Below are 17103 nucleotides of genomic sequence, written 5' to 3'. Positions count from 1 at the left end.
GGCTTTCACCTAGAACTACCAGGCTACCTACAGCCGACCTAGAAACACGGAGAATCTTAAGCAAATCTGCTAGCGGAAGAATGAAACTCTCCGAGAGTACGTGAACCACTTCTTTGAGAACCGCAATAGGCTGGTCGGTGTCGAGGACAGCGACATCATCTGGTACTTTCGCTCCAGCCTGATGAACCGCAACATGTTCTGCAAGTTGTATGAGGCTGCTCCGAAGACGGTCGAGTAGATGATGGAGCTCGTCAACCTTCAGGCCGACACAGAGGAGGTGGCGCAACTACAGTTCCAGGGTGGCAAGCATCACTAGAACGACGACCATGAACCACTGACCCATGAGGAATACCAAGCACAATTGGAGTCCTCCTGACTTCGAAAAAGGGCCCCCGAGGTCCTTACTGCCGAAGCCGATCCTGCCAGACCAACCACCTTCCTCTGGGAAGAATTTGATGACACCCTGAATGCTCTGTGCTCCTTCCATAAGGATGCACATCACAATCTCCGGGACTGCACAGTCCTCAAGAAAGAGCTCGGCACCCCGGTGGAGTACAAGCGACCTCACATAACGACTACCGCAGGGACAACAACCGTCGCGGCAACGGCCGCCGCGATGACCATGGTGACCGCGGCGACCGTCACCGCGACGATCGTCATGACCACCACCACAACGACCATGATCACCGCCATGATGATCGTGATGATCATGACCGCCGCCTCGATGACCGTGGCAACCACCAACGCAACGACCGCAATGATCAACACAGAGAGGAGCAGCATGACCAGCAAAACCCAGACGCCCACCGGGCCGGTGCTGACAATAATGGGGAGTTCCAGCAACCAAAGCGTCAAGTCAACGTCATCATGGGCAGCCCCAAGGCGTTCTGCAGCAACCGCAAACACAGGCTGCACCAGCGAGAGGTGCACTTCATCTCCATTCGGCCATTCCAGTATCTGCGCTGGTTAGAGATGCCCATAACCTTCTCCTGGGAAGATCACTGGGTACACATTCCACATCCCGGGTCCAACCCGGTGGTGGTTTGCCCGACCATAGACCGGGCTCTCCTTCCCAAAGTGCTAATTGACGGCGGTGGCGGGCTTAACATCATCTTCACCAAAACCTTGAAGCGCATGGACTTCAATTTCGACCGCCTCTAGCCCTGTGAAGACCCCTTTTTCTATAGCATCATGCCTGACAAAGGATCCTATCCTATCGACAAAAGATCCTATCCTATTGGCGGAGGAAATGCGTGTGTGCAGATTAGAAAGCACGGCGGTGTGGCCTAGGGTTCACGGGTGCGGCGGCGGTGTGCTCCGTGGGCTGCGACGGTGGCGACACGAGTGTGGAGAATGGAAATAAAAATGGAACCACGCCCCTTGGGCTTTTGAAGGACGTGACGACGTAACCCTAGTGACGAAATCCGCAGGTTCGCCGTCCCGGCGCATGTGTCTGGGACGGAATCCACGAGTTTTCCGTTACGGTAAACGGCGTGCCTCCGTGGCTCCACCAGTCCTTGTACTAGGAGGCTGGGTGCCTAGTTTAGGTTAGCATGCCTCTGTGGCTCTACCAGTCCTCGCGCTCAGGGGCTGGGTGCCTATTTCAGGTCGGTGTGCCTTCGTGGATCCGCCGGTCCTCGTCCTCAGGGGCTGAGCGCCTATTTCAAGGACGTGAAGATACTTAGAGTGCAAGTCAAGGAGGCCAGATGATTCAAATCAGCCCGGATATTGCGGGATACTTGTTGTAATCCGACTTGGGTTGCTTTCCGTGTAATAACCGGCTAAATTAGATTCAAACCGACTTGTAACCCTAGGTTGTCATCGTATATAAGGCGGCCAAGGGCGCCTCCTGAGGGTATCCGATCTATTCGTCGTACCCGCGCAAAGCAATACAAACCAACAAAACACAGGACGTAGGGTATTACTCTTCGGAGGCCCGAATTTGTCTAAACTTTCATGTTCTCGTGATTACCTTCGAGTTCTTGATCTTGCAATCCTTCCTACCTACAAATCTACCACTTAAGTAACCCCTGATGGACTGCTGGGCTACTAAATCCGACAGTATCCATCCTCGTTGACCAGCGGAACGCCGGGCATTCACCGCTTAGACCCACCCCTTTTCAGCGAACCTCCAAATCAAGCTCCCAGGATTCACCCTCTTCCTCCTCTGTGAGACGCCACACCTGCAGAATGTGGATGGCAAGCCTTGGAGAAGTCGCGACACAGACAAGACAGCAGGCGCCATCCTCTATGTCCCCGACCACATACAATGCTGGGTCTTGGGTCAAGCCTGGCACCGGCGGAAGGTCGGTGTAGGATAACTACATTGACCCGTTGGATGCAGCCGGCTGAAGGCAGAGCAACTTCCTGCCTCGTTTGCAGTAGATGCGCCCGGTGGCGTGCATTGCTTGTTTACATTTAGTTTGCTTCCTTGCGCCAAGCGCCAAGAGTGCGTGTGCGTGTGAGTAGGTCTATTCATGGTTTTCTACTTAGATGCAAATTGTTTTTTTTGAAACGAGCTGGCAGGAGAGCTGCCACTTTGTTAATAAAGGAGAATGCCCGAAGGGCGAAACAAACTAGGAAACTTTACATGCTGTACACTGCAAGCTTAGCTAGCGGGCTGAAGAAATAAAAGGAACAGACACCCCTATATACACTCAACTACGCCTTGTGGCGTCAAGAAACCGCTCTAGGTGCTTAGCACCTGCCGCCACCCACGTGGTTGCCTCGTCCCTTATCCGGGCCACTAAGCGGGGGATGGATTGTTCCTGATGATGGAAAACCCGCGCATTGCGGTCTTTCCAAACCTCCCACAATACTAAGATGATGAGAGATCTCAAGCCTTTTTTGTCAACGACCTGCGCGCCTGCTAATGTAGTCCACCAGTCATGCAGGGCATCATGTGGAGTCCAGCATTCCAAGTCTATGGCCGGGCACCTCGTCCACGCACTTAGTTGAGTCCAAACATTCCTTGTGTAATTGCATTCGGTGAACATATGCAGCCCCATCTCTTGAGTTGCTTCACAGAGAGCACAATTTGGATTGCTTGGCCATCCCCGACATTGCAACTGGTCCGCTGTCCATATTCTATCCTGAATCGCCAGCCAGCTGAAGAACTTACACTTTGGTGGCGCCCACGGTTTCCATATGATGGCCTCGAAGTTGGTGTTTGTGGATCCGAAGAACTGCGCTCAGTATGCTGATTTCGTGGTGTAATGACCGTCGGCCATGAGTTTCCATCGAATGGTGTCCGGGACCCGTGGTCGAAGTTGCAGGCGGCTTGCCGCATTCCAGAGATTCTGCAGCTCAATGAAGTGTGTGACTGAGAAGCTCTGGTGCTGGAGGTCAATATCTGTGACCCAAGCATTGTCTGTGATGGCCTCGCGCAATGATCTGTTCTTCCTTTTTGAGACGCTAAAGAGGTTGGGCGCCATGTCCCGGGGCCTTTGGCCGTCGATCCATCCACTGTCCCAAAATGAAATTTTGTTGCCATCACCAATTGTTATAGTGGTGGCTGCCGCAAAGAGTTTGCGGTCAGCTTGCGTGCAGGGGACGTCACAATCATCCCATAAAGCGCTCTCATTCATCCATTGTTGCCATAACCAGCGTAGGCGTAACGCTCTGGAGAATTTGCCAAGGTGTAGAACCCCTAGACCACCTCCTTTCTTGTGTCTAGCAGACCGCGTCCAATTCACCTTACATTTCCCACCAGTGACATTCTCATTGCCGGCCCAAATAAACTGCTTTCTTTTGGCATCAATTGTCTTCATGATTTTCTTTGGAACATTTAAAGCTGTGAGTAGATATACTGGTTGGGCTGTCAGCACTGATTTGACAAGTGTCAATCGCCCAGCTGCAGTCATGTTTCGTGCATTCCAGCTGTTAAGTTTCCCTATTGCCTTGTCGACCAGAGGCTGGAAGTCTGCCATTTTTAAGCGTGATGTAGATAGCGGTAGGCCTAGGTATTTGGTTGGGAAAGTTCTAAGCTTGGCAGGCATGTTTTGCAGTATTTCCGTTAGCGCTATCCCTTGACAACGAATAGGTAATAGCGCTATCCCTTGACAACGAATTGGCATGTAGAAACAATGGTGTTCATATGTGGTTGGAGCCTTAGCGCCAGCGTTTTTGGTGATTATTTTAATGAATGAGTGTATCAAGCTAATTGGCCTGAAGTCCTGGACCGAGACCGCCTCCTTTCTCTTTGGTAGTAGTATGATGTTCGCCGAATTAATGAGGCCGAGACTGTTACATCGAAGTGAGTAGAAGGCGTTGACGGCCGCCAATACATCTTGCTTGATAACATCCCAGCATGAGTTGAGGAAAAGACTCGTGAAACCGTCCGGTCCTGGAGCTTTATCAACCGGCAATTTGTCAATAGCCCTTTTGATTTCATCCTCGGAGAATGTTGCGTCAAGTGAGGAGAGGTCATGATTGCTGATCCCCAGGGTGTCCCAATTTAAGTCTGCCCATCGTGGTTGTGGCTGTTGCATGGTTCTTGTAAAGAAGTTTTGTATCTCTGCTGCTTTTTCTTCATGTGTACATGCCCAGCCGATGTCCTTCTTTAATTTGTGGATGAAGTTCCTACGACGCCTAGCGTTGACCCGCCGATGAAAAAATCGCATGTTTGCATCACCCAGTTTTATATTTTTCATTCTACCGGCTTGATTCCTACGTGCTCGTTCAATGGCAGCTAGCCCCATGGCTCTAGTTTTTAGCCGGCTGCGCAGCAGCCGTTCATCATCGGATAGGGGGCGATGTTCTTGAGCTATGTCCAATCTCAGTATGACCTCAAGCGCCATGTATAACTGCATTCTCGCGTCAGGTATCAGACGGTTAGACCATTCCCGTAGTGCAACGGCCGTGTGATGGAGCTTATAATAGAGGCGGTGGAAAGGCTCGATGTGTGCTGTCGGAGCGTTCCAAGCTCGTGCGACCGTGTCCCTAAAACCTGGCAGCTTAGTCCAGTAATTTTCAAATCTGAACGACTTCGATCGTCCAGGGCCGCCCTGATTGGAAAGAAGCAGTGGACAGTGGTCGGAGAGCGAAGTTGACAGCGCTTGAAGTGCATGATTGCTGAAAGCCTCCTCCTATTGTTCGTTTGCGAAAACTTTGTCTAGCCTAACCAGAGTGGGGTTTCTCTTCTCGTTACTCCATGTAAACTTTCTGTTGTGGAGGCGAATCTCGCGGAGGTCACATGCATCCAAGGCCTCTCTAAACATGTTCATATGTCGCCGGTTTAGTCTGTTATTGTTTTTGTCGCTCGCTTTGTAAATGAGATTGAAGTCGCCAAGGACTAGCCATTGGGAGTTATTCTGCGGCTTTGTAGATTGCAGTTCGGCGAGAAATTTGGCTTTCCTTCTAGCGCTGGTCGGGCCATACACTACCGTCAAGACAAAGGTGTTTAATGATTCTAGCATAGTGACTGTCGCCATGATGTGGTGTTGTCCTATGATCGCGTTTGACAGCTTGACGTAATTAGCATTTCATAAAAGGAGGATGCCACCTCGCGTGCCAGTAATACCCCCTGCTGGCTTGTAGTAGTAGTTGTCGAGCCTATTCCCTCCCAAGTAAGCCGCTGTGAATTGGTCAATGTCAGCAAGTTTGGTTTCTTGAAGGCACGCGATGTGGCATAAGGTGCCACTAATCGTCTCTCGGACTGTGTCTCTCCATGCTCTTCTATTTAGCCCCCTCACATTCCAGTATAGGATCTCAATGCTCTTTTGCGTCATGTTTGAACAGACATATATCGCATTCGGTTATGGTGATTACGGTGTACGTGCGTTGGCTCCCTGGTGAGCGCCGGCCGGGCAAGGTGAGGGGTGAGCGTTGCCTCGTCCCCGTTAGCTCGTACAAGTGTGGCCGAAGAAGCAACTGCAGTGTCTCAGACTCTTGGGAAAAAATGCTGAACATGACTGAAGCAGCACGCACACCCGCGAATGAAGTAACACAGTAGCTAGATGAAGCAACAACAGTACAGTAGATGAAGCCCAACCATTGCGTAGCTGTGGCTTTAATGTTACAACCCAAACGAAGACATAGTCTCTAGCGATAACAGAAGAACTGCAGCAACAGCATGCGCTGCACAAAATAGCTGAACTTGCAACTGACATAAGGAAGTAGCAGACACTAGTTGATACAAGGCATGGCTGCTAAGCTGCCGCCTGAAGGGCTTCTATTTGCAGAGCATCAACAACTTCTTGGATGTCCTGGATTGCTTCTCCGGCCACCGTTGCCATGGCTTCATCAAGGGCTTCAGCTTGCACATCTTCCAGGTTAAAAGTCGCCGTAAGCGCCGCAATGACTTCTTGTGGAAGGGGACCCTGGAACATGGTGAGATATTCCTGTAGAGCAGCCTCCACGGGCTGCAGATCGTCATTCAGTAGACCGAGTTTACGGCATAAGTTGTGCTGTGCGCGTTGCATAGCTGGCATCGGGCATCTAGTAGAAAGGTGCGCACTATGACGTACCGTTGACATGTCGAAGACGCGGCGTGAGCGACGGCGCTTTGTTGACCCCGGTTGTGCCGGCGGGGTCGGTTCTTGCCGCGGCATCGGCATGCTGTGGAGGGGCGGTTCCAGCCTGGTGAAGAGAGCCCCAATGGAGGAGTCATCTTGGTGCTCTGGTGCAGCAATTGCAGGTGCCACGTCGTTGATGTGGCCACTGGCTTGAATCCCAGGTGGCCGCTGACCAGCTGCACCTCCCGACACCGGTGCGTGAGCGGTACCACCATGTTCAGGTTCTGCCACAGGCAGGGCGCGGCCGTCCTGCCCAGGAGTTGGCGTGTGAGGCACTTGGCTGGCGGTGCGTGCGGCCACCTCCAGGTGCACAGGAAGCCTGTGTAGTTCCTCATCCACCTCCTGGATGGATGGGTTATTGAAGGGAGGCAGCACGGAGGTAATTCTGTGAAAAACTTGCTGGAGGGGCACGTCTGGCTGGACGTTGTGCACTGGTACCTTTGAGGGGTTGTTCATGTTGTCGCTGTAGTCGAACCAGGCTTCTTCCTTAATGGGGTCGACGATGCTTGACGTCTTTCTGAAGATGTCCAGGAGCGGCCGTGGCGTCGCTGCCGGAGAACGGCGTTGCAGGTTGAACATCTTCTGCGCCGCCTCCGCCATGGACGCAACCTGCAGGTCGTATAACAGCTTGAAGTCCGTCGCCTTGCGGGTGTCCACGCCCAGCGGGACTTCACCATCCAAGTTCCGCCGCCTGCCACCTTGATTACCGTGGCCACCGTGTCGACGTCGCGGCGAGCGAGAGCGCTCTCGGCGCTGCACGTCATGCGCCGCCCCTCTGGGGGGCCTGGGATCGGCGTGTCCACGCCTCTCACGGTGCCAGTCGTTGTAGTCGTCGTCATTGTCCTCCCGCCGCCCCTGCCAGTCGTGGTAGTCGGGGTGGTCGTCGGGACGCTCCCGCCGGGCACCGCCCCGGCGGTCGTTACCCCTGCACTCGTCGCGTCGTGGTGGGGAAGGGTGCTGGAACGGGGGGAAGGCCGGCACCGGCTCCTGGTCGCCGTCATGGACCCCCCAGTACCAGGATAGGCGTCGTTTCTCCGGCTCTCCCACGGCCATGTCGGGTCATGCGGGTCGGTGGTGACGGTGGAGTAATTGTGGATTTCCCACAAGTGCACCAGGACCCAATGCTTAATCCCTCGTTGCCAGCGCTCAGGAGGGACCTCATTGATCTGCACGGAGGAGGACGAGCCATCCATAGAACGTGTTGTGAAAACAAGCCACATTACCTTTGCAATCTTGCTCGGGTCAGCCGTCCATGCCCAAAGCTCGATACCGCGCGTGTCCGACGAATGGAGCAAATTGGTGTCGATGCATTGAAGCGCGCAGTGCCGACCGATGAGGTGCTCGACGATGTCCGGTAGCCAGGCGTGCCTCGGCACCCCGTCGAGACAGATGCGGACGCGGTAGAAGAGCGCCGCGTCGAGAGCACCAGTGAGGCTCCGCCATGGCCTGACGCATACTTCATTGCCACGGAAGTTGATGGTACCTTTGGCGTTGACCTCTTCGCAGTGCCGGCGGTACTGGAAACATAGCAGGAACGCCTCCGGCCGATGTCTGGGGACCGAGACCTCGCCGGGGCGCAGCCGGAACTCCTCCAGGATGGCGTCTTCAATGTTTCTTGCAGTGGTGCTCGGCGGAACACGCATGGCCCAGGTGACCAGCGCGTTCCCCTCCCAGTCCCACAACTCGTGGTCGATCTCGAAGGAGGTGGGAATGTGGAGCGTGTCTTCACTCGGCCGCAAGGCAGGGTCGCCAACTCGTGCATCCGCCATCTTGAGGCTGGTCGGTGGTGGACGCGGCTCCCGTCAGCGTAACTGACGTTGCGATGGGGGAGCAGCCTGTGAGCGCAGAACCGCTTGGCAGGTTCGTTGCTTGTGTCCCGAGCGGAAGCAGCGCAGACACCGGATAGGGTCTCTGCACGCGCTAGCCTTGTGGTCACGGCCGAGGCACATGAAGCAGCGCCCTTTTGTCTTCAGGAGGAAAGCAGAGTTCCCAGCAGTGGAGGAGTGGTGGTTGGCGATGGATGAGGAGTGCTTTGAATGGCTGGCAACCCGGCCGCGGTTGGGGGCCACAGGAAGAAGCTGTTGCTCGCGTTCTTTCCGCTGGCGCCGGCTGATGCGGGTCCATCCAGGCTCAGGTGCCGTGGAGTCGGAGTGGATGTTGCGTCGGAGGCGCTGGTGCTCGGGGCTCGAGGGTGGGGTCCGGCGAGAGGGGCCATTACTCCTCTGGTTGGCTGAGCGACGAGGCATGGCGTCAGTGGGAGATCCCGGGCGGATCCTGCAGGAGTGAATCCGCTGCTCAGGTCGCGTAGAGGCATGGTGGCGCAGAGGGCCATAACTGCTCGGGTTGACGCCTGGAGGACGACGGGGTTGGCGAGAGTAGTAACTGCTCCTTAGCGGGATGGTGATGATGGATTTTGAGCTGGCGCGGCCCTGGTTGTTGTGAGATAGGCGGCGAGGTGAAGGCGGTCGCCCCCCGCCGTACCACCTCTGCGTAGGATGGGGCCTGATCTGGCGTGTCAGGGACGATGAGATCCTCTCAGGATCCGGCCCGGCAGGTGCGCGGCGGCGGAGGAGGAGGTGTCTCCCTCCAGTACAGTGGCGAGCGTGGGAAGGGCGGAGGGGATCGGGCACCAGGTGCGGCGGGGCGTAGATCCAGATCTGGATCAGGCGAACGCGATTGGGAGAGGGGGCTGGACGCGAGGGGCAGCGGGGGTGGAGTGGCTGTAGCGGTGTTTGGGGTCCGTACGAACACGCTTGCTAGCTGGCGGCGGGGAGCTTGGGCGGCGCCGCCAGGGCTGGTGACGCCGACGACGGGTGGCGGAGCGGCGCGCTGGGGGAGCGGGGACGGGCCATCGGCTGCTAGCACTTCACACAACAGGCTTCTTCTGCAAATTGTTTTTGGTTTTCTGTATATGTTTGATGAGTAGTTTGTGGTGCCCTGTTGGTAGTACGGTCATTTTGCTATGTGGTAGGAATTGGTCACTTTGAATTAGTATGCTGCAGAAATGGTGCTTATTGTTTTTTTTTGAACGAACGGGCACGGGACAGTGCCTATTTCATTGAGATAGTAGAATAGTTCATGAAAGTTACAAGGAAGTTACAAAAATAATCACGTAGCGCTATTACTCTCTTGATAAAAAGGACGCTAAGGCTTTCGCCCCCGCTGATATCCAGGTGCCTGCTTCCTCTTTGATTTTTGCCAACATTGAGGTTGTTGCCATCTCTTGATGATTAAAAATTCGTCGATTTCGCTCTTTCCAGAGTTCCCATATTATTAGCAAACCCATAGAGGCAACTCCTTTCCGAGGTGCTTCAGTCCTTGTCATCATATTGATCCACCAATCGAGGCCATTGTCGGTTGGGTGCCATTCCGAGGGTTGTATGCTGGGTTGCGAAGCCCAATTGGCAACGTGGCTCCAGAGACGCCTTGTGTATCTACACTGGACCAGGATGTGATGTGCTGTCTCTTGTTGTCCACGGCATAAAGGACAATTTGGTGAGTGAGGCCATCCTCGTCGCGCAAGTCGATCAGCAGTCCAGACTCGGTCCTGTAGTATCAACCACGCGAAGAATTTGCATTTCGGTGGCGCCCAACATTTCCATATTGTCTTGCTGTGTGGTGCATAAGTGGAGCCTAGAAACTGCGCCCTGTATGCTGATGCCGCTGAATACTGTCCGTTTTGTGTGAATTTCCAACGTATTGTGTCTTCTTGTAGTTCTTGCAGTGTTACTGGTGCTAGTAGTCGCCATAAAGAGACGAATTCTTGCAAGTGTTGTGTTGTCAGTCCGGCATGGATGTTAATGTCCGCCACCCAGCTATTATTGTGTAGGGCTTCTGCAAGTTTTTTATGTTTCCCCCTGGATAGTTTATATAGATTGGGCGCAATGTCCTTTGGTCTAGTGCCCCGTTCCCAGGCTGAGTGCCAGAAACTTGTTTTGCGTCCATTGCCCACAGTGATAGTTGTGCAAGCCGCGAATAAAAGTTGGTCAGAGTCATCACATGGAGTACCCATTCCAGTCCATGTTTTCCCCGGGGATTCCCACTCGTGCCAAAGCCAGCGCAGTCTCAAGGCTCTAGCGAAATTGGCGAGATTCAACACTCCTAGTCCTCCGTTTTCTTTTGGTAAGCAGGATTTTGTCCAATTGACCTTGCATTTGCCACCTGTCAGCATACTGCCGCCGGCCCAAACGAACCGTTTCCTGATTTTGTCAATTTCTTCCATTACTTCTCTTGGAGGTTTTAGGACTGTTAGTAGATATAACGGTTGTGCCGAGAGCACGGCTTTGGTGAGGCAGACTCGGCCTGCTTGTGTAATGTTGCGATTGTGCCATCCAGAAAGCTTCTTAGCTGCTTTGTCTATTAGTGGCTGAAAGTCCACTTTCCGTAAACGTCTTATCGCAAGTGGTAGCCCAAGATATTTTAGCGGAAAGCCTGTACGAGTGATCGGCCATTCAGAGAGGGTTTCATCTAGGTCCACGTTATTGCAACTAATAGGTGCCACAGTTGTCTATTGTAGATTTGTTTTTAGTCCTGTAGCCTCGCCGAATAGATGCAGTAGTTTTGTGACATTTGTGACGTCTGCTTTAGTTGGCTTTATGAAGATGACCGCGTCGTCCGCGTACATAGAGATGCTGGTGCGCGGCGTACGTCCACCTAGCTTTTTGAGTAGTCCCATGCCCGTCGCCATGTGTATGAATTGATACAGTGGATCTATCGCCAGGATGAAGAGGAAGGGGGATAGTGGGTCTCCTTGTCGTAGTCCTCGTCCATGCATTATTGGGTCAGATGGAATGCCATTTATCAGGACCTTGGAGGTTGATGTGGTTAGTAAGGCCGTGATCCAGTTTCTCCATCTTGTGGGAAATCCTCTATGTTGCAATAATTCAAGCAGGTAGTCCCAGCGTACCCAGTCAAAAGCCTTTGAGATGTCTAGCTTCATTAGCAGCGTCGGCATTCTGTGCCTGTGGAATCTTCTTGCCATATTCCTAACATAAAGGAAATTGTCGTGGATGCTTCGTCCTTTAATGAAAGCACTTTGGCTTGGCGATATCAATTTGTCCATATAGGGTTGAAGCCTAGTGGCCAGCATTTTTGTAATTATCTTTGCAATTGCATGTATGAGACTTATCGGTCTGAAATCATTGATACTCTCGGCTCCATCCTTTTTGGGTACTAGTACAATGTTGGCCGAGTTGATCAAATTTAGGTTGTTGCATCTCCCCGCGTGGAAGGCATTTACTGTTGTTATAATATCTCCTTTAATTATAGTCCAGCAGGATTTGAAGAACAAGCCAGTGAAGCCATCTGGTCCCGGTGCTTTGTCCTTGGGCAGGGCAGTTATTGCATTTTCTATTTCCTTGGCCGAGAAAGGATTGTCAATGCCGGTTAGGTCCACTGTTGGAAACTGTAGTTTTCCCCAGTCGAAAGTTTTGGTGCGGGCAGGTGGGGCAGACATCACACCATCGAAGTGATTCTGGACTATCTGCTGTTTTTGTGAGTGCGTTACGGCCCAGTCATTTCCCATCCGCAAACGTTGAATGAAGTTTTTTCTTCTTCTCCAATTTGCCTTGAGGTGAAAAAACTTAGTATTTGCATCACCGTGTCGTAGATAGGTTATCCTAGAGCACTGTTTCCTTCTTGCTTTTTCTATGGTTGCCCATCCTAACAGTCTGCTTTTGAGTTTTCTTCGTAAACTGTGCTCCGGTGCAGTGAGCAGTCTTGCTTCCTCGGCTACGTCGAGGCGTAGGATGACTTCTTGAGCCATGTGCATTTTTAATCGAGCCTCGGATATTAGCGTTCGACTCCATGATCGCAGTGCTTGAGCTGTTTTGTGTAGTTTGTAGCCCAGCCTATGGAACGGCTCGGTGTGGGTGGTCGGCTTTGACCATTCCTTGGCAACAATCTCATGAAACCCTGGTAACCGTGTCCAGAAGTTTTCGAATTTAAAAGGTGTCAGTTTGCGCGGCCCCGATTGTTGCGCCAGTAGCAAAGGGCAGTGGTCCGAGTGCGAGGAAGAGAGAGCGTGGAGGACGTGGTCGTTGAAGTGTAGGTCCCAGGGTGCATTGCAAAAAACTCTATCGATTCGCGTTAGCGTCGGTTGATGCCGCGCGTTGCTCCAGGTGAATCTCTTGTTTTGTAGTGGTATTTCTTTTAGGCCGCAGTAATTAATTGTTGCTCTGAATCGCCTCATAAGCCTCCTATTTAGGTTATTGTTGTTCTTGTCGCTGGCACGGTATATTAAGTTAAAGTCACCCAGTATGAGCCATTGAGTGTTGTCATCTGGCGTCATTGCTCGCAGGTGGCGAAGGAAGGCCGGCTTGGCTAGGTGTCGCGAGGGGCCGTATACCGTCGTGAGTTTGAAGCGAACGTTGCTGTGTTTAACTATTGCTGTTGCTGAGATCGAGAACCTGTTTTTTTGAATGTCCTGTATGTCAAACACTCTTTCATCCCAGAGTAATAGGATACCGCCCTTCGTGCCTGAAGCCGCTTGGAATGTAAAGTTCTTTAAGCGAGGTCCCCCTAGGAGGGTAGCTAGAGCCGCGTCGATGTTTTGCATCTTTGTTTCTTGCAGGCATGCGATATGGCATGTTGTCGCCGCAATGGTTTCGCGAACTGTGAGGCATCTTGCTGGTGCATTCAGCCCTCTCACATTCCAGCTCAAAATTTGGAAGTTGTCAGTCATTTAAATTTTTTGTGGCGCATGTAGTTGTACTGGTCGTTTTTGCGGATTGTGCAGTGACTCCTGCGGCTGTGGTGTTGTGACCCGTGGAATGGTAAGGTCGTAGATGCGCTGGTTGCTGCTCGTAGGTGATGCTGCTACCAGATCACTCCCGTTGTCGTTGTCGCATTTTATCACCGTAATAACTGTCGCCACAGGTTTTGGTTCGCAGTAGTAGGCATGGCATAGTTTTGAGTTCGAGGTTTTTGCCCGAAGGTCGCAGCCAGCAGGGCAAAGATAAAGTCCTCCCCGAAGGTCGCAGCCAGCAGGGTGAGGAGCTGAATTAGAGAGTACATAAACGTCGTGGTAGCAGCAGTAGTAGTAGTAGTAGTAGTAGTAGTAGTAGTAGTAACGATACATAATAGAGTAGTAAGGCACTTGATGCAATTGTCCTGGCAGAGCACTCATGCAGCCGCATGGTCCAACTGCTGAAGTTCTCCCACATCATCCCCTGCCATCAGGAGAAGCGCTTCGTTCACTTGGTCCGCTGTGTCGTCGTCAAGGTCGAAAAGGGCGGTCATGGCAGCAATGATGTAGTCCGGCAGCGCACCCTGAAACATGTTAAGAAAATCCTGCAACACTTGCTCAATCGGTGCCATCTCATCGCTGCCTACACCTAATTTTCTCCAGAGGTTTCGTTGTGCACGCTCAACTGCTGGCATAGATGGCTTTTTAGCTAGGCGTGCGCTCCGCCGCACTTTGGTCATATCGAAGGTACGACCCCTACGCATGCGTTGCGGTGGCTGCTGCGGCAGTGCTGGTGGCGGCGGTGTAGCGAAGAGATCGTCAATTTGTGGTGCTGGGGTGATTTGTGCTGTCTGTGGCGCAGGAGGTGATGGCGTGGGCTGCTCTGGCCTTATAGTGCGGGTGGGTGTCTGGTGGGCACTTGGGCTGGGCAGCCGGGTGCACTGGGCCGCCGTGAAACACTCCGTGGTTAGACTGTGGGTCAGCCCATTATCATTCCCCACAGGGGAAGTCATCTCCCCTGGCCCAAATCGAGCTGGGCCGCCCACCTCATTTGTCAGAGTCAGTTGTGCAGGAGCAGCAAATACGTGGGCTCCCACCTGTTGGGCCTCCTTGTGAAGCAACGCGCCCGTTGGGTGTTGGGCCGTGGCCTGCCTGTTGTGCTGGGCCGTACCCCGGACAGATTCCCGTGCAGCCTCGACGCACAGGGCATCAAGCGCCTGGCTAACCTCTTGGACTGAAGGCGCCGCCGCCGCCGTCGCCGTCGAGCCGTGGAGCAGCGTCGCGCGGAATTGGTTGAAGACGCGCGGCACTTCTTGGGTAGGTGAAGACGCTCCCACCGCCGTCGCCGTCGAGTCCTGTAGCAGCTCCGCACGGAGCCGGTCGAAGACTCGCGGCAGCGGAACTGGCTCGGACCAGGCCTTTTCCCCATGCGCCGCATCGTCGAGGCCAAGGCGGTCAGCGAGCCAGCACGCCTTGCGAATGTACTCATCGGCTCCGGCACACCAGAAGCTCTTCCTGGCGTCCAAGGTAGAAGAGTCAGTCATTGGGGGTGCGGCGGTTACCTGGTGCTGGACGTAGTGCTTCAGTGCTGTCGCCTGCGCCGCGAAGAGAGCTTGGAGCTGTGAGGGGGCTAGGCTGGTTAGCCCCGGAGCACCATCTTCGTGTCGTCGTCCCTGCGGGGGGGCATAGCTTCGCCTTGGGGGGGAACGTGTTCGGTCACGGCGCACCTTCCCCGAATCCCACCAGGAGTCGAAGCCGGTCTGTCGCCCCTGTCCTGGGTGTTCATAGTCGCCGTCCTGATGGTCGTCGTCGTCTTCTCGGCGGGCCGGCCAGACGAACGGCCGGTCATCACAGCGCTGCCGCGCCGGGCGGCGCCTGTGACGGTCTTCTTTGGTACGCTGTTGCTGACGGGTGCTGTCGTCGTGCCGTCATCCATCTTCCCCATCATCACCCGTAGCTCGGGCGCCATGCTCTGTTCTGTGGCCGCCCGCAGCCACACCCCGTCCTCCACTAGGTTCAGCACGGTGAGGACCCGCACTGATGTGCTCTCTCGGCGGTCGGGGGAGGCGCGCCGGGAAGCGTGACCTAGCATCCGAGGGCGCGCCGTCGACGAGGCCGTAGCGCCATTCGTAGCGGCGCCGGACGGGGACGATGCTTTCCGGATGGTCGATGGCTTGCTGGAGATCGCGCACTGCCGCCGAGTAGTCCTCCAGAAGTGGCAGGTGGATGAAGACCTCAAATCGTGTCCCTTGCTGCCAAGGCAGCTGCAGGGGCTCGTCCGAAACTGCAAATGTAGATGATTGCGCTGCTGGATTATGAGTAAAAGCAAGCCATACCTTCTTCGGGATTTCGCTCGGATCCACCGTCCAAGCCCACAACTCAATATGTCTGGAGTCCGCCGGCTGCAGAAGGTCAGTGACGATATGCTGGAGGGCGCACTTGTGGCCGATGACGCGCTCGACGATCTCCGGTGTCCAGGCGTGCGATGGGATGCCGTCGAGGCAGAGGCGGACCCGGTAGAAGATACGGAACCCGAGAGCATGCGTGAGACTTCGCCAGGTGCGGAGGCAGATGTCGATGCCGTCGCCTGTGAATCGTCCTCTCCGCCGTGCCTCCGCCGCGTGTTCCACCTGCTCGAACCGGATGAGATAAGGTTCAGGTTGATGGAGCGTGACGGAGACGTCGCCTGGCCGCAGGTGGAGTTCCCTGGTGAGGAGTCTGGCGATGTCCCTAGCGCCGGCGTCCGGTGGCAGATGCAATGCCCACGGGACTAGTGCACAGGCTTCCCAGTCCCGCGCGTCGTGCTGGAGGTGGAAGGTAGTGGAGACGAACACCGTTTCTGCTTCTGGCCGCGTATTTGGGTCTCCTATGGCCATTGGAGTTGATTGAGGTGGATAGGATCCGGCGTTGTGGGGGTGGCGGTGGGGGAAGTGGCGATGTGTCAGGTGGCGGGCGTTGTTGGACGGCAGGCGGCGAGCAGGAGCAGCTTCGCGTGGCTGTGGAGGCGGCGACAGTGTGCACGGCTGTGGAGGTGGCGGCGGCGGGCAAGGCGACTTGTGAGCGTCGGGCCTCAGATGAAGTTGTGGCCGTGGCGCCCTGCACTCGCGTTGCCTATGCCCGAAGCGACGGCACCGGAAGCAGCGGACGGGGTCGCGGCAAGCCGAGGCGAGGTGGTTGGGGGCAAGGCACCGGAAGCAGCGGCCCTCAGTCGCCCGTTTGAAGGCGAGCAGCGCCCTGTTTGGTGGCCGCCTTGAATCGTCGCTGTGGCGCCGGTCTTGTCCGCCGTCGCGTCGCCGCTCCTCGGGCCGCGCTTGCCGCCGCGTCCGTCGGCTTCGCACTGGCTGCCAGTCATGGCTCGCTAGATTGTGCTGAGGTATGTCCATTACACCGCCGTACGGAGAGCCGGGGCGTGGCGCCGCTGACGTAGGGCCTTGAATGCGCCGCGTAGTCGTCTTGTCGTCGGAGTTACTCCGTCCCCCATGGGTAGGAGCGCGGTCTTCTCCTTGGTGGTGCAGATAGGCTCGGCCGGTTGGGGCATTGAAGCTGGCTCTGACGACATCCGCGTAAGACCGCGTCCCATCCTTCGCCCCGGGAGCTGATTTGGTGCTGTCGGGTAGCAGATCCAGTAGCGGGGGCTCCGGATCCGGCGAGGTAGTCTGCAGATCCGGTGAGCCCGGCACCCAATCGGCCTCCAACTCCGACCGTCGGGGAAGCCGGGGGGGCGGCGGCGGGGAGCTGTTGAAGAACTGCTCCCAGGCACGCTTGGAGGGCGGGGATAAAGGGGCTGGGGGCTGTAGGGGCTGGTTGAGGCGCGTGCTCGCAGGGGCTTGGCGGCGGCGGTGGGTGGTTGGCGCCGGCGGTGGTTTGGCAGCGCAGCGGCGGCGCAGGGGGGGGGGGGGGGGG

This window comes from Setaria italica, chromosome VII (genome assembly GCF_000263155.2).
Source record: "Setaria italica strain Yugu1 chromosome VII, Setaria_italica_v2.0, whole genome shotgun sequence".
NCBI lineage: Eukaryota > Viridiplantae > Streptophyta > Magnoliopsida > Poales > Poaceae > Setaria > Setaria italica.
Note: the sequence above shows the minus strand (reverse complement) of the source record.